Source organism: Piliocolobus tephrosceles, chromosome 7 (genome assembly GCF_002776525.5).
Source record: "Piliocolobus tephrosceles isolate RC106 chromosome 7, ASM277652v3, whole genome shotgun sequence".
NCBI classification, from domain to species: Eukaryota; Metazoa; Chordata; class Mammalia; order Primates; family Cercopithecidae; genus Piliocolobus; species Piliocolobus tephrosceles.
Window position 1 is genome coordinate 49,122,761 of NC_045440.1, and position 22,793 is coordinate 49,145,553.

Genomic DNA, 22,793 nt, shown 5'->3' on the forward strand with positions numbered 1-22,793 from the left:
GTCTGCTAAGGCCTTGGATGGTGATGAATTGCTTCCTGGTCATGATCTCCTCTGCCTGCTGGAGGCCCAGGGCTGGATGATGTTGGGGGAGAGGCTCGCTGGACAGAGGGAGCCAGCACACGCCACCTAATTCGTCTGGGGCCAAGTAATCTGCTGTACCTCTGCCTCGGGGAGGGGTCTATGGGGCATACTCTGCTTGCTCCTGGGCCCCTGCAGGGTCGCCCTCCCCAGCCTGGAGGCCCCACATTCTGAATCACAGCCTCGCATCTCTATGCTCTGTGAGCAGAGGCTTCAGAAGGGCAGTCATGCATGTCTTGGCTTTATATCTCCTTTCCCTTTGTCAAAATTATGCAAAATCTCCAGGAAAACAAATAATCAGTTACAACAAATAACTGGAGTCAGATCTCTGGCTCAGGAAATTCCTGGGCTCACGTGTTTGCTCGGAAGAGGTTCCCACAGCCCGGCCGTTATTTTTTATCTATCCCCGCAGGATGTCCTCCTCCTCTCGCCTCCAGGGTCCCCTGCTTCCTGTCCGCATTCCCACAGCTGCCGAGGCCGCAGCTCCAGTGCGCGAGGAGGGTCCTCAGTGTCTGCCCGGGCTGGTAGCTCTGCGCAGAAACGTGGCAGATGTGCAGCATCAGGAATCAAAACAGTGTTCCCACCACGCAGCACATTCTTCCTCCCCAGTCCTGTTCATTTCCTCTCCATGGGATGTGGAGCAATTTCCCTCATCTGTTGCTCACTCAGTGGGTTTGGGATTTTGTGAATTTTACATTGATACTTAGATTCCTCCCGAATCTGTTCCAAGAGGGAAAAAAAAAAAAAAAAAAAAAATAGAAACCATGATTCGGTCACAGACTCTGTTTCTGCTTAAGGGGTTTCTGGTTTTGTGTGAGACGCAGGTGAAGCTGGGGAGCAGAGGAAGGAGATGGGCGACCACATGGGGTCCTGAGTCTTGGCATCCCAAGAATGCCCTTGATGAACTGGGGTCCTCTGTTTCTGGAGAAAACATGAAAAGTCTGCAAGATAAAAGAAGAAAGCAAAAGGCAGTTTCTGTTCATTGTGTGCTGGACGAATTCCATGCAGCACTACTGCAATGCTGCTTTGGCACAGAGGGTGCTCTGGTGGGAGATGGAAAGAGGGCATGCACTCAATATGTGACCGCCGTCCAGAGACTGTGGAAAATAGCCCACTACAGCAGCTTCCTCCTCCACTCCCAGGCTCTGCAAGGCCCCCTTGACTCCAACTCTTTGTTTTCGTCTTCCATTAGCAACCGGGAAGGCAAACTCACATTCGCGGCTCCTCACCGGGAGCCGCCCCTTTTTGATGTCATCTCATTTGATGCTCACAACACCAGTGTAAGCAGCACTATGCCCATTTTATGGATGAGGAAACTGGGCTCAGAAATAATTCATGTTTTTTTTTTTTTTTCGTTTGGCTTCTTGCCGCTTGAGAGAAATGGGCTGTTTTTCAGGGACTCTCATTCTTGCTGCCTGATTTCCCCCTTGGTCCCAACAGTACAGTGGGTTTCACAGATGCTGTCCCAGGGGAGCAGGGCTCCCCCAGTGTCTGCACACACGAGGTGCCAGTCATGTGTTGAAGGGAGTCAAAGCCCCCATCTGTGTTCTTCATGCAAAGGTGGAATGGGCAGGAAGCGCCTAGCAGCTTTGCTCTGTGACCTTTCAGTTTTGTGTGTGTTCAAATATTCCCACCAGCTCATGGGTCTGTTCTCCTTACACTGGGGGTGGAAAAGGTTATTGACTCTTTTTGCATTCCTGAGGCAAGTCTATGAAATACTTTTCTTTCCCTGCCCTGCTTAGAAGGCCTGGAGTTCTGCATCTCACCCCCATGGGTGCCGCTGGGCAAGGCTGGCCTCCTGGGAGCCGGTTTCAGTGTTGCAACGGTCCTGCAGGAACCTATTAATAGCCTTTATTTCCAGTATGTGCCCTGTAAAGCCAAGCCTCATTTTTAGCAGCTCTGTTACTCACAATTCTAGGAAAAATTTCCTTTGAATGTCTTCGTGCCAGAAGACTGGCGGTTCTACTCCCTCCACCTCTTAGGGAAGAGGAGAGAAGAGGAGTCCAAAGACAGACAGTGGAGACCCATCCTTTACAGGAGGGTCTCACACCCTAGCTCTTCCTGAAGAGGCACCACCTTTGTTCAGAGAGCTGCCTGGATGGGCTTCCTGGAGGAGGAGGGCGGGATGATGCTTGGCCGCCTGACACTGAAGTCATGCTTGACTCATCTCTTCCTTCCACGCTGCTTGCCCAGTGCGTCACACATTCTATCAGCTTCCCCTTCAAAGTACGTGCAGAAGCCAGCCCTTCTCACCGCATCCAGCTCTGCCTGGCTCCCCAGGCTGCCATCATCTCTCACTGGCCTCCCTGCAAGCCTCCTGCCTGGTCTCCCCTTCCCTGAACTCACACCTTATATCCCTGAAAACCAACAGAGGGCTCTTACAGCATGTCACGCTCAGCTCAACTGCTGCTAGCCACTCTCTGTCTCATGCTGAGCAAGAGGCAGTCTCCAGTAGCCTGTGTGCCTGATGGTCTGGGTCCTTCCTGCCTCTTTGCCCTATTCCTTGCTCCTTCCCTTCCTATACCAGCCACCTTAGCCCTGTCCTGTGCTGCCGCTGTCCCTGCCTCCATGTTTTGCACATGCTATCTCCCCCATCTGGAATGCTCTTCCTCCAGGAAACATCTTGGCACTGCATTGATCTCCCCTTATCCAGGAAGTCTTCCAAGACTGCAGCTCTCAGCCTTGGCAACACCTATGCCCCTGCTGGTTCACTTCTGTCCTTTGCCTCATCGCAACCTGGTAGACAAGCCACCTGTCTGCTGCCTGGCTCCCACCACTGTGAGGAAGCCCCAGCAGTACCCTCCCGGGATACGTGCTTGCTGTGTTTGCTCAAGGAACGAGGGCTGAGCTAAGTCGACATGACATAGCCAAGCTGCTTTGCACTGGGGATGAACAACACTTTGCCAATGGTGGGGAGAGGCGAGAAGGCAGAGGAGAGGGGCTGGCGTATTCAGAGGAGCTATGGCCTGGGTGCAGCTGTGTCTGCTGGCTTGGAAACAGGTCTGTCTTGGGCAGAGCTTTATGGTATGATACGACTTCCTCCTCTCCTCACCTGGATATGTCTTTGGGTTTTTTTTTTTTTTTCTTGTTGGTCAATAATTAAGAGGACTGAGTCACACTGTGCACTGATCACTAAATAGTTCACACTCATGGGAGCCAGAGGCAGGAGAATATGAGCTGCTCACCTCGGGTGAGTCTCTGAAATCTTACTGAGAGTGTTGGCCATGCACAAAACATGGAGACGGGATGCTAATCAGTCTTGCATGGGCTTAAGGTAGGTGACCTCTGCTTACTCCTAGATATACTCATGAGCGCCTTAGGTACGTTTTACTAGAAGAGCCACAGCTGATGCTCAGAACAGAAGGAAGAGAACAGAGGGAAGCATGGAGTCAGGAACTCAGTGTTCCTGTTGGAGAAACCTCAGGGAGGGAGGCAGCCGCATTATACGTCAGCATCAACTGCCAAATTGTGGAACAGAACATTGAAGGAAACTTCAGAGCATCTTGCCAGCTCATCCTCTGGCCTGGGCTGGTGGAGGAGGCTGAAACCATAGCTGCCTGTCTGTCTTTGTCCCTGTTCTGGTGCTGGCAGGGTGGGAGAGCCTCCATACTGTTCCCCAAATGGAATGCATGGGAGGCTGAGGCACGAAGGATTACTCTTCACGGCAAAGCAAGGCAGTGCTTCTGGAGAAGGGTTCTGTCTGCCAAGGCATCACATTCTCTTTTTAAGCAGCTAAAAATGATAAACATTACAACTTCTGAAAAATACGTAGAACTTCGTACTTCTACTCAGTGTGCCTGGTTTTCTTTCTAGAGTATTCAAGAACAAGCTTGTTTCCTCTTTTACTAATACTTTTGTTGAAAATCTGTTGGGGCAGCTCAAACTCGCTGGCCAGCAGAACAGATTACTATTAGATTACTACAGATTACTAATAGATTACTATTAGATTACTACAGATTACTAATATAAAATCTATGGTGAGAACCGATGACTCCCTGTGTGCCCAGATGATACTCTGCTGTTTCCTCCTAGGCTGGTGGGTTTCTGAGGTTGGCTCCACTGCAGCTGGAGAGGCTCTGAGGTTAAATCACTGTGGGTTGCCCAACGTTAGAAAGGCACCAGTGTGGGAAGAAAGGGCTGAGGACCTTCCAAGTACTAGCATAGCCCCAGACATAGAAATACTACTCACATACTGAAGGAGGAAACCTTCCCAGCCACAGCAGCGTGTGGGGTGTGGGGACAGCATGGCACCAGAAGTCTTGGAGGCTGGCACTCTTGTCTCTACTTCTGTCTTGCCTGAATGGTGATGTGAATCCAGATGATGATGTGAAGCCGTCCAGCTTCTCCGTGAATAACTTAATGCTAATGGCCCTGTCTTCCCCGACAGTGCTGGCCACTGTTGCGCTCTGCATTGCCGCAGGGTTGTGAGAGCACAAAAGACCTTGTACCCAGTTCGGACTCCCCCCTGCCTTCACCTCCCGTTAACTCCTGTGGTGTTCCTTGGGCCCCTCTGTCTAAGTAAGATTGATAAATGTCAGCAGCTCAGCTTGCTTCTACTCAGATCAGTATAGAGAAATCAAGGTGAGAAGCAGGTGCCCCTGGGGCAGACAGAGGAGCCTGGGTGGTTGCTGAGAGCCCCAAGGCCAGATCTGGGGCGCCCTTGGATGCCCTCCAGGGACTCCTGGCAGGATCATTAGTCTAGGAGGCAATAATGAATTTTGAATGATGAGAAACAATAGAAAGGAGGCCTTTCAGTGTCCCCCTTTCAACTCCTCCCTTTCTTTTTCATCCTCCTTTCCAGAAACAAATAAAAACTAGAAATAGCTGAAAGCCCACACTTAAATTCCTCCAGGGCCAGCTTCTCAGACTGAGCATTGCCTGCTCTTGGAGGAGTTGGGATGGCTGTGTGTGGCATTTGTGAGGGTTCCTGTGATTTCTGTGTTTTCTCCCCATGACGGGTCCAGGGCCCAGGGTGGCAGTGAACAGCTTCAGGGGATGGTGCTGGGGCATGCAGGAGCCGACAGTGGTGGCTGAGCCCTTTTTCAGGGGGTCTCTGACAGATGCCTGCTGAAACACTGAGGCTACTCCTACCTCCAACAGCTCTCTGCTAATAAGTGGTTGGAATGAAAATTGTACAACCTCTGTGGAAAACAGTAGACAGATTTCTCAAAGAACTAAAAATAGAACTACCATTTGAACTAGCAGCCCCACTACTGAGTATCTACCAAAGGAAAATAAATCATTATGTCAGAAAGACACCTGTACTTGTGTGCTTATCATATTCCTCTTCACACCACAAACGTACGGAGTCAACTTAAGTGTGTCCGTCAACAGGTGATCGGACAAAGACAGCGTGGTACATACACACAATGGAATACTATTCAGCCATAAAAAGAAGGAAATCATGTGTTTTGCAGCAACATAGATAGAACTGGAGGCCATTAGCTTAAGTGAAACAAGTCAGTCAAATACCAAGTGTTCTCACTCATAAGTGGGTGCTCACTAATGTGTACACATGCACGTACACATTAGACACTGCAGATGGGGAAGGATGGGAGGTTGGAGTGAGGGATGAGAAACTTAGTAAGTACAACCTTCACTGTTAGGGTGATGGGTCCCCTAAAAGCCTGGACTTCACCACTGTGCAGTATATCCATGTAACAAATCTGCGCTTGTATCCCTTAAATTTATGTCAAAAAAAGATGATTTAACAGGAGACCTATGATGAAGTAAGACATGGATCATGGCTAAGCATGAGTGCCTTTTGCCTCCCCTTGCTCTCTGTTTTCCCATTTCAGAACCCAGTGAGAAGAGTCCCCTCTTCTGCACAGTGCTGTCTTTGCTGAAGGGACCCAAAGCTGTTGCTGGAATCAGATGGGGCACCAAGGACTGCTGTTAACAGGGCCCTAATGAATGTCTGAGTGCTGGCTGAGAGAGGGGTGGCCTGGGATTTGGTCATATAGCCAATCTGACTTTCTTGTGAGAGCCATTTTGTTGTTAAGTTACCTGGGCCCTCTGTCCTGGTCTCTCCTTCCTACCTGCACAGCAGTTGGATACTTGGGTTCGGGAGCCAGAGGGGCACAGCTTTGGAGTCTGACGTGGTTCTTGCTCTGCTTTGCATTACTTAATCCACTTCCTCAGGCTTCAGTTTCCTCGTCCATCTCCTGGGCCTCATATCAGCACCCACCCCGCTGAGGAGCTCTGAGTGCTGAGTGAGACAGTTGCTGTAACATATTTCGCACAGTCTAGGCTCACAGTAAAGATTCAATAAACATTGGTTCCAGCCTATCTTGGGAACTGGAACCTAAATCAACTTCCAAAAATCTGAAGACTGACAAGCAGATTTTGAGGTACAAAGAAAAATCATAGTTAGAATTTTTCAGTTTTTCCTCATTGTAGAAAAAAGGGAGGAATTGCCAAATAAAATGCCAATTATCCAGAATCATGAGTGGACTCTTCCAGGAAAGTGATTTTTTTGGATGGTGGAGATTTTAACCCTTTCTAATAGAGGCATTTACATTTGAACACTTTTTTGGTGACAATCTTTTTGAAATATACCTTCCAATTTCCTGCCATCTTATGCAAAGTTTCCAGAACATAATTCATCCATTTTCTCCTGTCCCAGGTTGTCATTGTCTACATCAATTTTACTGTGCCGTGTTTTAGCTGGAGATGGTGCAGGAAAGAAGGCTCTCTGCTAGCACGATGGGTCTCTGTGCTTTTCTGTGTGGTGAATGTCTGCCTCACTGCTCTGAGCTCCTGGGGGTGTGGGGTGCATGCGCCCGGGCCTGAGAGTTCCTTTTTCTCCTGGCTGACTCTAACACCTCAGCACCACACACAACAGAGGGTGTCTTGTGTGTGTGTCTACAAGAGATAGGGTGCCTGTTTAGACCATCGGGGGCCTTCTCCTGGGCTTGGGAATGTTGCAGACACTTGAGAGGTGTTAGAACACAGGCCTCAGGCCACTGAGGTTTTACTTTCTCCTCTTGCTTCACTATTGACCTTGTATTTCCCATTTTTTTTTTTTTTTTGAGACAAGGTCTTGCACTGTTACCTGGGCTGGAGTGCAATGGCATGATCTTGGCTCACTGCAACCTCCACCTCCTAGGTTCAAGTGATTCTCCTGCCTCAGCCTCCCGGGCAGCTGGGACTATAGGTGCCTGCCACACACCCGGCTAATGTTTTGTATTTTTAGTAGAGACGGGGTTTCACCCCGCTGGTCTCGAACTCCTGACCTCGTGATCCCCCTGCCTCGGTCTCCCAAAGTGCTGGGACTACAGGCGTGAGCACCTGGCCATTTCCCAGTTTTATTTTACTTTTTATCCTACTTCACAAACACTTGTGGGGGGGGGGGGTGCCTAAATCTTCACTCCTGATGGGTCTCAAGGTCTTTGTTGGATGGGTGGACTGTCTGCAGGTCTGCCTTTGGCTGAGGAGGAACTGGAAGTGGAGAAATAAAATTGGGACTGAAAGTGTTTCTACATCCAAAGTTTCCATGGCCAATGACAGTAGTTCTGCAGGTAGGAAATGCAGTGACGTTTGCCTGCCCTCCCTGTTGACAGATGGAGCCAGCCCTCAGAAGCTCAGATGCTTATTCGAAATGCATGCTTTGAAGGAGAGTCAGGATAGACCTGGGTCAGGTGATTCTTCAGCCAGCAGCTTCTGTTCCCCCACAGTTCCCAGGATAGAGCCCATGTTCAACTGCAAGGAATGTGCAGAAAAATTTATAAGAATAACACCAACACTTTATACTTAAAATGAGATCATGTATGTAATTATTACAGTTTTTGCATGTTTTTGATTTTCTATCTTTAGGATTGCCCAAATAGCAACTTTTAATTAAATGTCAAATTCCAAATAGTCCAAGCATGAGTAAAACCCTCATGTGAAAACAAGAAGCTTTGCCAGGACAACACACACACAGACACACAGACGGCCCTCCTTCCAAGGTTCCTCTTCTCTTCCGGTTAGAGCCCTGTGTATGCCACACCTGGGTTCTTGGACCCCACCAGCACTCCGTAACTGAGAGTGTTTTGCAGGCCACGTGCATGCATGATCACAAAAGCCTATCCTGTCTCCATTTTGCTTTTCAAAACACAGCACGGCACACAGCTTGTTTTGCAAAGGTTGATTGGGGAAATTCCAAATTTACCACTAGTGGCATCTAAATGAGGGTCTGGCCTGGCTTGGAGGAAGCAGGTCAGATGTGAAGGGCCTGGCACCTCCCCCTGAAGAGCTCAGGCTTTCTTCGTGAAGCTTCTACCCAGCCTGAAAGTGACATGTGACATGACACATTGCTGTGGCCTGGAGAAGGATGCAGTGGTCTTGTTTCATTCTCTGTGAATGGGTTGTGAGTAGCCCTGGCCTTGGCTGGCACACAGTGACACTTGGTAAATGGCGCTGCTTTCTGTTTGCTGCGATCTCTGTGAGGCCTGCGTTCCTTCGCCACTCAGGCTGCCCTCCAGGCCTGATGAAATGAGGCCCTGAGATGGGCAGGCAGCTGTGGACATGGAAAGAGCTGGGACATTTCAGACACCCTTTGAAGGAGTCGGTGACTTGGGTTGGGTAGAAAGGATAAATTGCAGATAAGTTGCGAAGGCGGGACATGATGCTATGATGCTACCAAGATATCTAAGAGGGCTCCCTGCTGGCGCTGGAGGGGAGACGCAGTGCCTAGAGCATGAGGGTACTGACCCACTGCGTGCTCCCTGTGGGAACAGGATATGGCTGGCAGGAGCCCCAGCAGGCGGGACAGATGCGGGACACACCTGCCCCAAGCCAGCGTGGGATTGCAGCCACCCTGGCCTGAGTTTCTGGGGCTGGCCCAGTTGACCACAGGCCTGGTGCTTAATTTCCTGTGCTCCCAAACTCAGCTGCATTCCTGAGAGCAGTGAAAGCCCTGGGGATGGTTTCTCCACCTCCTGCCTGCCTTCACCTTCTCCTTCCTGGGCCCAGGTCAGCCTCCTCACTGTTCCCCTACCCTCAAGGTCTACTCAGCGTGTTCTAGGAGACGAATAGAGTCGCATTTGAACCACAACAAGGTCCTGCTCCCTCAGCCTCCTTGGACCAGGATTCCCATCAGTCTCTGGTCCTCTCTGGTCAAGCATGGATGGCCCCGACCTCCGCAGAGGCCAGCCTGCTCTGTGGCTAAATGGCTCTGTCATATTTGCAGAATGATTTTCTGTGTGTTTTACTTAGTGGCTTCCCCCCTGCATGTTAGAGTATTTATAGAGAAACAGAAGCCTTATGGGTCCTTTCTATCTCAATATGCAAGTAGCTGAGAAAGAAGGATTGCAGCCGAAAGGCAGCAGATTAAAACTTCTAGACACAGAGTGGAATGAATGGCCAGATTCTTTTTATAATTTCCCAAGCTCAGTAATGAATGCAAGATAAACAAATAGTGGTACAAATAGTGAAAACCAAATTAGATTTGAGGTCTCTCCCCCCTCCAAGTTCATAATAAGTAATCCAAACAGTTATCATTCGGGGGAGTGAGGAAGTGATACTATAAAAATAAATGTGTTTCTCCGACCAGCATCCTTTATCCTTGTGTGTTCTTGCAGTGTAAGAAGGGCTTGCTGCCCCTGGCTCCTACTGCAGAGTTTGGCAGGCACTGAGAAACGACTCCCCAAGAAGCAAGGAAAGCATTAGTTAAATGGGAAAAGAGATCATTTCAGGCCTGGGGTCCCCTGTGAGGAAGGGAAACTTGGGAAAGTGTAAGACACTCTGTGTTCTTAGAAGCTGGAAACCTGTATCCAAAACCACCCCCAGGGTTTTGATTTTATAAGCTTTTTTGAAAGTGAAGAATGAATTTGTTTTTATGTTTTACTCATTTATTTCTGAGGAGAATGACTTTTTAAAATGAGGAGTCGGGATGACAGTGGTTCCGAATCAAGTTCCAAATCCTGGCAGGTCCTTAGTATGACCTGCAAGAAAGAATCAACACGAGGTGGGCAGTTTTGAAAAGGGACACAGCCTTGGGGCTGGGTTTTGCTTTCACCTCCCTCTACCTCCTGCTACTTGGCTCAGTGTCCAGGCCAGGAAATGGCCCGGATGGCTCCTCAGGCTCTGTGTTCCAGACAGCAGCCCCGGGAATTCCAGCTCAGCTCCTCCACCCAGACCTGCGCGGAGGCACAGTGGTGTTAATCCAAGACAGGCTGCCTGTCTAGAGACTAGGGAAAATAGAATGGAATTCCTTCCCATTGGTTTCTCCAAAGTAGTCCCTGGGAAAATGAAACACTTACCATTCTCACCTTGAGAAATAATTATCTCTCTTTTTTCACAATAAAATACAACCCTCCACATTGTATTGCTAGTATTGTGGCTAAATATTCTATATCAAAAACCATTAAAACATGTCCCTCTTTCATGTGGTGCTTTTCCCCAGCTGCAGGGTAACGTTCTATGCTTTAATTTTTTCCAGTTGATTAATTAATCTAGTATGAACAAGGATAGAAAACCAAATTTTCCAATGGCATTAAAAAACACTATTTATATTAGCTGAGCCTTTTCTTTACATACACGACCTCTGTCCTTATGCGCCGTCCACATTCTGCACGTACAGAAACGGAGATTCAGCTGCGCTGTGGAGTTACTGAGGGGCAGAGGTGGGATCTGAACCCAGCTCTGCTCTGACAGTGGCCTGTTGTTCTCTGGTGCACTCCGTTGCCCTCCTAAGGGCAGCAGTAGCTTTAGGCACAGTCATAGGGAAATGCTTTCATGCTTATCACGTGTTCTTGAGCTGTGGTATTGATAGCTTTCAATGGATCATTTAGTCACACCAAGCACAATTCCTGTTGGATGCTTTTATTTTTCATATTTGTTTTGAGGGTTGCTCTTAAAGCTCTTAAGAATAACACATGGAACCTTGACGAAATGGAATGTCCTCTGATCATGCAAATCACTGAGAGGTTCTATTTGCAACATAATTGACTGAAATTAGCATAGAATCATGAAGTTTGGCCTTTTGAAATAGGTGGAGGGCTATAGATTCATTTGAAGATCAGATCAGATGCGCAATTATGGACTCATCCGAATCCTCACTTGGACCACTGAGTTGATGCCAGATGCTGTGTTGAATGTATGTACGTGTGTGTGCATGTGTGTATGTGTGCGTGTCTGTGTGTATGTATCTGTGTTGTCTGTATGTGTGTGTATCTCTGTGTGTATGTGTATTTGTATCTGTGTGTATGTGTATATTCTTACATGTACATATGTGTATATGTCATGTGTGTGTATATATGTGTGTTAGTGTGTATGTGTGTGGTATGTTTATATATGTGTGTATTCATGTGTATGTGTGTGTGTTGTATGTGTGTATATGTATGCATGTGTGTGTATGTGTGTGTCGTGTGTGTGTGTCCATACATATGTACTTTCGTGTTGACTTGAGAGGCAAGAACTGTGTTCATCTAATATCCTCCTCTTAACAGAATTTCAATCTCATTGTGAGTGACAATGAGCTCAGTGGGAAAGGCTCCATTTCTCAGCTGGCCTTGCTGACAGGTGGCCATGTGGCCATGTTATGTGGCGGTGGTCAGTTGGAGGGGGATGGGGAATCTCCTTCAAAAGGGAGTGGAGGCTGGTGGCGTGTGCTTTTTCCCTTCCTCCCTGCCTTGCCTCCCGGAATGGGGGAGTGAAGGGATTCAGCACTGACGGCAGGGTGGGGCCGGCTTGTTCATGAGGATGAGAATGGCTATCAGGGCACAGGAGACAGAGGAGCCTGGGACGCTCTGACTTTGAGGGCGGGAGCTGCTGCCTGCAGACTGGCTATCATGTGCGAAGACTCCCTATTTGGTTTAAGTGGTTTTAGCATAGCCCAAAGCAATCCCCAACGGAATTGCTTGCATCTCTTCCACACTATACAACTTTTACGTGACCCCTTGAGAATTCCTGCCTTGATCCCATCACATTCCTGTTTAACTCTGAGGGGGCAGTGTGGGGAGACTTCCCAGAGCAGGCCATGCTGTGGAAGTGGCTCTGACCCAATCCAGTCTCAAGAGCCCGTCAAGGATGCCCCAGCTTTTCATCAGGAATTTGCCTAGGGCAGCCAAAAGATCAGAGAACATGGATTCAATCATTTACAAGTTTGTAAAATGTGCCTACTGGCTCTCGGGAGGAAGAGGTGAAAGGCTGGAGTGGAGGAGAATGATGATCGTGTTTGTGGAGTGAATGCCCAGTATCTGTGCACTTTCGGTCCACTGAACATTTCTGAAATATGACTTTGTGAGGCACGGCCGAGCTGTCAGATGCACCTTGACTTACAATGGGGTTATGTCCCAACAAACCCATGGTCAGTTGGAAGTATCATTGACAGTGCATTTAACGTGCCAACCACACTGAACATCACAGGTTAGCCCAGGCTGTCTTAAGCACACTCAGAACACTTGCATTAGCCCACGGCTTTGCAACATCAGCTAACACAAAGCCTGTTTTAGAAAAAAGTATTGCCTATCTCATGTAATTTATTGAAATTGTACTGAAAGTGAAACACAGAATTTTTCATAGATACTCAAAGCATGATTTGAGTGCTTTGAATGCTACATGCGTGTTGCATTCACACCATCATAAAGTCAAAAAATCGTGTTAGGCCACGAGTTGGGATGGGCTGTACCTACTATCAGCCAGCATTATGCAAAGTCATAGAAGCCCACGAGTGTCTCAGGGCCATGAAATTCAACTGGTTTCTCTTTCCTTTTGGACTTTCTGAATAGTGAAAGGACACATTTAATGGCATTTTATAGATTATTTGTAACTCCCACACTGTACCTACACTCTAGAGGAGCAGGGGGGAATGCACAGAAATGAAAATGCCCCCCCCAAGCTCCCGGGGGTAGGTAGTCCATGCTTCCCCACCATACACATGGGCCAACCCTGTACAACACCACCGCAACACAAGCCTTCCCCAGGGAAAAAACCAAAAGTCAGCTAGAACAAATCATGACAATGAAAATAACACGCCATACACCCATTCCTTTTGCTTTCTAATCTGTGAAATATTTTTAGTATCTTTTTTTTCCCACATTGACTCAAACCTAAGATGATATTAACCTAAAATGATGACTTAAAATCCAGCAAGTCTTGAATTCTTTCTACACCATCTTTCTGCCATTCATGCATGTGTTTATTTAACAAACACTTACTGAGCACAGAATATATGTGTTGTACCTCACAAATTTTTTGTGGATTAGGGATACAGAGTTGGGCAAAATTGTGTAGTAGAAGGCAGCTGGTGGGAGAGACAGTAATCAAATCAGCTGAACATTAAACATCTAACTGCAAACTTGGTAGATGCTTTGGAGGAATAGTGTGCTAGAAGCACCTGAGAGTGGTATTGGTGAAGGTACTAAATGGAGTCAGATTTGGGGTTGGGGGAGGCAGGGCCAAGGGGAGCTTCTACCCTAGGAGGTGTCCTTTGAGCTGAAGTCTGAAGGCCGAGTTAGGTGTGAACTCATTGGTGTCCAGAAGTCCAGGAACAAGAGTCCTTTCAGACTGGGAGGGTGGATGCATGGCTATCTCGGCTGGGTATAAAGGCCAGTTGAGGGTCTCAGGCTGGTGAGGGAGGGCAGCAGGCTGAGTCATAAGAAACAGAGGACCCAGGAGGGAGTGAGTCTGACCAGGACTGCACTTGATGACCCTGGAGGCTGCAGGGTAGACAAGGAAAAGGCAGGTCAGAGTGAGGATGGCAGGGGATGACCAGGAGGCCCTTTGGGGTGCGGGGCAGGAAACCTGGGCCTGGTGGGCTTTCCTCAGATGCCCACCCATTCACAAGGCTTGGTGATAGACTGGACATAGAGGTAAGGGTAGAGGTCATGGGAGGCCTCAGCTCAGGCTCCTAATGTTGGGATCCTGCAGAAAGGTGTCAGGGGATCCTTTGGGCAGGGAGGGGCTATGGTGAGTCTGAGGCCCCGTGGGACAGACAGCAAAGCATCCAGTGCATGCAGGTGTCTGCAGGTCTGGAGCCCAGTGTTCAGACATGACCAGTGGTCACACATTTGGTAGTTCTCAATATGTGGATAGCAAATAAGGCCATGAGTAGGTAAGATTGCTTAGAGGGAGAATAAATGTATTTTTGATACTACATTTGCAATACTGACAGTATGTCTCTTTATGCCGGGGGCCTGGATAGCCAATCTTTGCTACTAGACTCCTCCTGCCACCAGTCCATAAGTTACTTTGTCACTGATATGCTTCTTTTTTAAAAAAAATATTAATTTTTTTTTAAGAGACAGGGTCTTGCTCTGTCGCCCAGGCTGGAGTGCAGTGGTGTGAAAATAGCTGCAGTCTCAACCTCCTGGGCTCAAGCAGTCCTCTTGCCTCAGCCTCCTGAGTAGCTGGGACCATAGGCCGATGCCACCATGCCTAGCTAATTCTTTGTTTGTTTATGTAAAGATGGCTCATGTTACATTGCCCAGGCTGACTGCTAAGCTTCTGATGGAGAAAAAGTGAGAAGCTATATTTTCTGGCCATTCTCACCGTCTAATGAAGTATGAGCAGGGGCCAGGCTGGCACACAGCCTCCTGCTGTACCTCCTGCTCCCAGGACGGTATCTGTGCACCCACAGCAAAGAAACCCACCCTCCAGAGGCTGATCTGTGACCTTTAAATTTACCCTAAAACAGGGGCACGTTAACAGAAAAAGGCTGGCAGCAAATGCCCAACTGGACAAAAAACAAGCAAAGAAGGAGAGAGAGGAGAGGGAGTTGGCTGGTTGGCAAGGGTGGCAGACACCCTGGTGAGTGTGTTCCTTCTTGTATTCAGGGCGGACCCTAGTGGGAGCAGGGTCTTCAAGAGTGATCCCAGGATGCAGCTGAATCTCCACCCCAACCCAGGCTCCTGGGATACTCAGGGAGGGGCCTTCTTTCCTTACACCATTTGCTGGGAGATGGACGTCTTTTGTTAAGATGCAGGGGCGTGGGTTTTGTGTAAAGGCCTCTGTGTGAGACTGAGTTTTGGTTTTCATACAAATGTTGGGTACCCGCTCTGCCTCTTTGCTTCGTCACAGGGTGTGATAAGTTACACAGAGGAGGGCCCTGAGTACGGATCACAGACACAGCCACTAACATGAGCCAACCTCAGGTCAAGATGTGAAAATAAATATCCAGGCCCGTGGACTAGATCCAAGGCTGCAGGGATTGAATTGCATATAAAGACTTCATTCAAACCTCTTAATATGGGATTGCAAAATCTGCAGGTTTGCCGAGTAGCTAAGGGGATCTGGTAAACAAACCCGGGCATAAGCACAGTGGACCTTGCTTCTTCTCACTCCTTAATCACTGGCCCTGGTTCGTTCACAGTGGACACCAATATTCAGGATTTAGAACAAGGTATTTTAAGAAAGAACAAAAAAACATTGATGATAAATATTATTGGGATCACAAATCCCTTTTTTGGGGGTGGGGGCTAAGGTGCTACACTGGTCCTTGTAAGCAGGCATCTGTGTACTCATTAGTCCCGGGCAGGGGATGGCCAGGTGTCCGGCCACCCACTCTGTCTCAGGTGGGCCACGGTCCTTGCTGTACCGAGATGTCACTAGCATATCCTCCTATGTGGGAGCTTTGCAGGGGATCCCCCCTTTACCAGTCAGCCCCATGCTCATTCTGTTTCTCACCAGACATCAGGTGGCTAGGATCATAGCTCACTGCAGCTTCGACCTGCTGGGCTCAAGCAATCCTCCCGCCTCAGCCTCCTGAGTAGCTGGGACCACAGGCTTGAGTCACCATACCCAACTAATTGTTTGTTCGTTTGTTTTTGTAAAGATGGCTCATGTTATGTTGCCTAGGCTGACTGCTAAGCTTCTGATGGAGAAAAAGTGAGAAGCCGTCTTTGCTGGCTGTTCTCACCATCTGATGAGGTGTGAGCAGGGGTTTGGGAGCAGAGAGAGTGTGCAAAGGAAGATTTTAAAACATATCTTTGGTAAAGCAGTTATGGCCGGTATTTTGGGTCATGTTCTTTAGTCCTTGTGTTCCTTCAGTTTAGTCATGAAAATAGTTACATTGATTTGTTTGTTTACCAACATGCTCTGAGAAGTCAGTCAGGTCTTCAGTGTTTCAGAAGTGATTTTTGTGAAGGTTTATCGGGTAGGAAGATGGGTTAGGGAAGACCCTCTATGAGAGGGTCTGTAACGAAGGAGAATGGGCTGGTGACTCTCCCAGGAGCCTGCAGGGAGAGTTGCCCAGTTCTGACCAGCTCCTGTGTAAGCCCCACTCACCCATAGACCATGTCCCTTTTTGCTGGAGCCGGGGAGGGCATGGGACACCCTGTGCTGTGGGACCCTGACTCAGCCCTCATGCAAACAACCTGAAGCATCTCAGAGGCCTGCCCATCCCTCTAGGGCAGCAGCGTTAGAGTCAAAGAGCACAGTGAGCTGGAGACATTAGCAAATGAGGAGTGCAGTCCTTAAAACAAAGGCAGGGGAGAGCTAAGGATGTTCTAATACAGTTTCCTTTTTCGAGTTAGAGACTGTCCTTGCATAAGCCCCCAGAGTTCCCTACCTCAGCTTAACAGGAGCCACACTTTTTGAAAAGTTGTGACTCAGGGCTTCTTGAAATACAACTTTTGCAACTCCAATTTACTGCTCAACAGGAGTTTTGGAATGTTACAATGGAGACTGAAGTTTAAATTAATCTGAAGTCTGGAAGAGCTTATATTTCTGTTCCAAAGATTTTTGAGGTTCTTAGGTAAAGGATATACCTGAGAGTGAAGTCATATATGTGATGTATGTGTAATGTTATATACATATATTAATATATTTAACTGAAAATTAAGTCTTATTTATCTATGTATCTGTCATTTATCTATCATCCAGGTATACCACATATACACACACATTATGAGGTCTAATTTTCACCTATTTACATGCAAGAAAATACTTTTTTCTTTTTCCTTTTTTAAAATTTAATTTAATTTTATTTTAAGTTCCGGTATACACATGCAGGACATGCATGTTTGTTACATAGGTAAACGTGTGCCATGGTAGTCTGCTGCACCTATTAACCCATCACACAGGTATTAAGCCCCACATGCATTAGCTCCTTATCCTGATGCTTTCCCTCCCCTTTCCCCCCAAAAAGGTCCCAGTGTGCACTGTTCCCCTTCCTGTGTCCATGTGTTCTCATTGTTCAGCTCCCACTTACAAGTGAGAACATGCAGTGTTTGGTTTTCTGTTCCTGTGTTAGTTTGCTGAGGATAATGGCTTCCAGCTCCATCCATGTCCCTGCAAAGGACATGATCTCATTTTTTTATGGCTGCATAGTATTCCATGGTGTATATGTACCACATTTTCTTTACTCAGTCTATCATTGATGGACATTTGGGTTGATTTCATGTCTTTGCTATTGTGAATAGTGCTGCAGTGAACATATATGTGCATGTATCTTTATAATAGAATTATTTATATTCCTTTGGGTATATACCCTATAATGAGGTTGCTGGGTCAAATTGTATTTCTGGTTCTAGGTCTTTGAGGAATAGCCATACTGTCTTCCACAACGGTTGAACTAATTTATATTCCCACCAACAGTGTAAAAGCATTCCTATCCTCCACAGCCTCACCAGCATCATTTTTTGACTTTTTAATAATAGCTATTCTGACTGCCGTGAGATGGTATCTCACTGTGGTTTTGATTTGCATTTCTCTAATGCAGTGATGTTGAGCTTTCTTTCATGTTTGTTGGTTGCATAAATGTCTTCTTTTGAGAAGTGTCTGTTTATGTCCTTTACCTACTTTTTGATGTTTTTTTTTTTTTTTCTGGTAAATTCACTTAAGTTTCTTGTGGATTCTGGATATTAGACCTTTGTCAGATGCTAGATTGCAAAAATTAAGAAAATGATTTTTATTGGTCACAGGCAACAATAGAAGGGACAAGACATTTTTTTTTAAAAAAACCTTTTAATTTAGGAATAATTTTTAACTCACAGAAAAGCTGTAAGAATAGTACAAAGATCACATCCGAATTTCTCCAATTTTCATGGTCATAAACCTTATAGGAAAAGGCTCTAACTCAGGATCACATGTTGCATCCACTTGTTGTATCTCTTTAATCTTCTTCAATCTGGAACAGTTTCTCAATCTTTCGTTGAATATTATTACCTTGATATTGTTGAAAATTGCTGCCTCGAAATTTTGTAGAATATCCCTCCATTTGGTGCAGTCTAGTGTCTCCTCTGGATTAGAGCTGGTTTGCATGTATTTTCACTGAATTATCACATATGTGGTAATGTGTTCTGTTACCTCTTATCAGTTGCAGATTGATGCTGATTTCTCTCATGGCTTGTGACACTGACTTTGATCACATGATTAAGATGCTATCTTAATAGCCAGGCTCTTCTGCTATAAAGTTACTTTTGTTTCCATTTGCAATCAGTCAGTAAATATTTGATGTGGAGATAACGTTGAAACTATTTAAGGTCTCATTCTTCATTCACTTGCCTACTTAAGTTTTAACATCTATTGATGTTTCCTGCCAGAATAGAGGACTGCTGAGAGGTGTTTTTCAAATGTCATTTTTTTTTTTTTTTTTTTTTTTGCATTTATCAGTTGGCATTCTACTGTGAGGTAGTTGTTTCTCTTTCATATATGCATATGTGTACATACGTGTGCATGGTTTTAAAACATTATTTATGTGCATTCTCATGAATTTCTGTTTTATTCAATGAGTTATAATGCATTGCTATCATTATTGTCTTGATGTCCAAATTACCCTGGATTTGGCCACTGACAGCCTCATCAGCCTGGCTTCTGTGTTTCCTGCGCATGTGCCCATTATTGTTTGAGCACATTCTTATTTTCTGCCACATCAGGATACTCCAGGGCCATCTTGTGCTTTCCCTGCTAACCCCTGAACCAGGCATTTTTCCTTGCGGTAATGAAAAATGCTATTTGGAAGCCAAGATCTCAGTGTAGGTGTGGTCTTTGTTACCAAGGGGTCCTTGTCCCCAGGTACCTTTTGCGGATAGCATTAGGAAATATATTTCATCATCTATCTCTATATCTCCACCCACATACCCACATCGATACATACATCTGTAGTTCTTTCCACATTTATCAAGTTAAATTGAAAACCATGAGTTCACACCAATGCCTCCCATTTCAGGCCCACAGCACTCATTTATTCCAGCCTTTCCCTTTTCTGCATTTGTGAGGCTTTCTCCCCACAGTGAAAGACTGGCGCCACCATGCCCGGCTACCAATGAAGAACCTAACTCCTTGTTTACTATTTACTCAATCCCCTCCCAGAGGCTAAGCTTCCACTTTCCACCCTGCTGGGTGGCCATCTATTCAGTCCCCTGGGACAGCCCAGGCCTCTGCCGGGCTGCCTCACAACTCTGTCCCCAACTTTCTGGTGTTTTCTTTTGTTTGTTTATAATGTGGGAGCTATGTACTATAAGATGTGTGAAAGACTTCAACAGGAAAATGAGTATTTGCAGCATTTTAAAACCTCAGAATTCTAGAGAAGGCAAGAATGTTAGGAATAGATTATTAAGAAGGAAGCTGCGTCTGGAAATTAAGGCAGGCTTGGGTGTTGGGGGTTTCTATCCCAGCACCCCAGAGCTCAGCAGTCAGCTGTGCCTCGCGGAGATCCGCAGGCCCCCTTCTATGCTCCATATTGTAATTTGAAGATTGGTATTTATGCTCGGTACAAACAATTTCATTAGCAAACTCAGATTAATGACAGTTGTGCCTTAAGTCTTACAGATTGTTTAATGGATGGTTGCTGAACCTATTAAAATCTGTAGCAATTAAAATAGAATCTGTCTGTTGAATGAGATAAAGTTGCTATTCTGTATTTGTCTTAATTCTTTTGTTCTCATTCATTATCTTGCAGAGCACACTCACCCTGTGTCCTAGAGACATTCTCAGGTGTTTAGGTCAGGGTTGCCCTGCCATTGGGAATCTGAAGTACTCCTCTAGGGTGTCTTCTCTGGTCTGGCCCTGGTAGGAACAGATGCTTGAATGATCTGTCTGGAGGAGACACCTGGGAAGAAGCCAATCCCTAAGAGAACACTAGAATTCCCTTTTTAAATACAAAAGGGGAACCTGCACTCTTGTGTAACAGGTGCTGTAGCTCCTGCAAGGAGACAGCAGCAGGTGAAGGGCAGCATGATCCCAGGGTGCCTGGCAGGTGCGCGGTCACCCTACACAACTGCTGCTGAATGCCCTGCTGGCCCCAGGGACCCCAAATGCTCCCCAGCAAGGCCTTCCTGCCCTCCTCTTCTAGGGAAGGCAGGCCAGATCTGGCTGCAGTCATTTATGTAGAATGCAGGCACAATTCAACACGGGCAGGAGGAGCCCCCCAGGGTGCCTCAGATGAACTGCTAGTGGCTCACAATTAGGAAGACTTTCCAAGGGAAGGGAGGGAAGAGGACTGTGTCTGGATGAGGGGGAAGGTGTGAAACCAAGACCTGGCAGCCTGGGGGTGCTGGGCTGCCTGAACTATGGGCCCCTCCCAGCTCCCCCACGGTCCTGGAGCCAGCCTGCTGTGGGCCTGGGAAGCTGTGGGAGTGTAGGAATCTGCGTCCTGGTCACACTTCTGACACTTGGTTGATGTCTCTGTCAGCAGGTGGGGGCTGGGGGATTACCTGGGGTGGGGAATTCCTACCCAGTCCGCTTTTGAAATTGGTGCTCAGGGGCCCTGCTGCTTGAGAGGCTGACCTTGGGGGACTCCATGTGACAAGAGGTGAGAGAATAGATGCCTTAGGGTGTGTGACCCTTGTGAAGCAGGCCCCATGAAGGTCACTCTGTATTTATTGGTACTCACAGAAATCAAGTTTAGACTCAGTGCTGTCTGACAGAAATAGAATGTGAGCTTCAGATGTAACATTAAATTTTTTGGTAGCTACATTTTTAAAAGGTAAGAAAGGAACAAGTGAAATTAATTTTAATGTGATATTATTGTTATCCCAATATATCCAGAATATTAACCTATCAATATTAATCATGTGAAATTATTAAGGAGATACTTTGCATTTTTCTTTTCATACTAAGTCTTTGAAATCTGGTGTGCATTTCACACCCAGAGCACGTCCCAGTTCACACCAGCCGCATTTCAAGGGCATACCCAGGGAATGAGGATGGGCTGGACTCTTTACATTTTGGATCTGACTAAAAATGAGGAGATGGGCTTCCAGAGACTGTGTGTTCAAACCACAAGTGACTAAACCCTGGTTACACTGGGAGAACCTGGGAGATAGCTCATCAAGAAATGTTATCTGTCCATCATTACAGCAGTCAAACCATGATACTTGATTGCCTCATGTGTGTAAAGTCCTCTAGGCCTTTTGTGTGTTGGGGGGTGGGGGGCGGGTGGGCGGCTGTGCAATAATAAAATATGGCTCTGATAAAAGGTCTTAGATTGAACTAAAATGAGCTGAATGCCCACTACTAGGTTATGAACTGTGTCTACACAGTTACACCTTCCTAGGCCAAGACAGGAGTTCTTTACTGGTTGACAAATATTTCACCATCTTGTGTAGTATTTTTATCAGAAGATTACAGATGTTTTGATTAAAACACTACACAAGATTTAAAAAAAATACTACACAGAAGGTTTAAGATGGAACACTTCGTGACATTATTTCTAATATTTTTGTATATCATGTAAATTTAAGACTCAATCTTGTTGTGAAAGACAGAATATGCTGGATGATTAAGGAGATGATTTATTTAGGCTGTTGGAATAGGGGAGAAGTTTCATCAGTGAGGGCTCAGTGAGATTCATCACTACCAGGGATCAACACTCACTCTTCCCTTTAATGCAACCTTTACACTCACATTTCTCTTCATCATTTTAGGCATTCCTCTTTCAACAAGATTGGCCTTCAATGTATTAACACTCTGGACTGTGCCACCACCTCTCAATAGGTGATTGAACTGATTCACAGGAATACCACCAGCAAAAGTCCTGGTAGAGTATTTCTCAGACCCACTTCACCTCACTCAGGAAGATGATGACTAACCTTGGTGAATATTGTTCGCTAATGATGATCTTCGTTCCTCTTGAATAAGAGGGAAGAATGACAAGGTTGAACTTTATCTTGTCCTGCAATACAACAATTGATGGTCAAGAAATCCTCCTCTACCCTCAAAGTAAGTCATCATATAAGACACCTGCTTTTATGTTTATTGCAGCACTATTTACAATAGCAAAGATCTGGAATCAACCTAAATGTCCATCAACACCATCAACAGGAGATGGGATCCAAAAAGAAATGTGAGATATACATATACATGTACATATACATATACATATACATACACATACATACACACACACACACACCCCATAGAATACTATGCAGCCATAAAAAAGAATGAAACCGTGTCTTTTGCAGCAACATGGATGGAACTGGAGGCCGTTATCCTCAGTGAAATAACTCAGAAGAATAAAGTCAAATACTGCATGTTCTCACAAGTGTGACCTAAAAATGCATACCCATGAACATACAAAGTGGAAGAATAGACCTTGGAGACTCAGAACGGTTGGAGAGTGGGAGGATGGGTGAGGGATGAAATACCACCTACTGGGTACAATGTACACTATCTGGGTGATGGTTACACTGAAGGCCCAGACTTCACCACTTTGCAATGAATGTATGTAAGAAACCTGCACTTGTACCCCTAAATATATTATGAATAAATAAGATATCCTCATCCTCTTCTACCGTTTTGTGATCTGAGAGAGAAATGGACAGCCCCACAAGACCCCCTGCCCTCCC

At 46.4% G+C, this 22,793-nt stretch overlaps 1 long non-coding RNA gene across 1 annotated transcript in view; it reads left to right on the top strand.

The window, feature by feature from the left end:
- LOC113225153 overlaps positions 1 to 22,268 on the top strand; it is a 193,078-nt gene extending 170,810 nt beyond the window's left edge. The window contains exon 4 of the long non-coding RNA XR_003309779.1: positions 21,870 to 22,268. This is a non-coding gene — a long non-coding RNA (uncharacterized LOC113225153). The remainder of the gene's footprint in view (positions 1 to 21,869) is intronic.
- Positions 22,269 to 22,793: the final 525 nt, after the last annotated feature.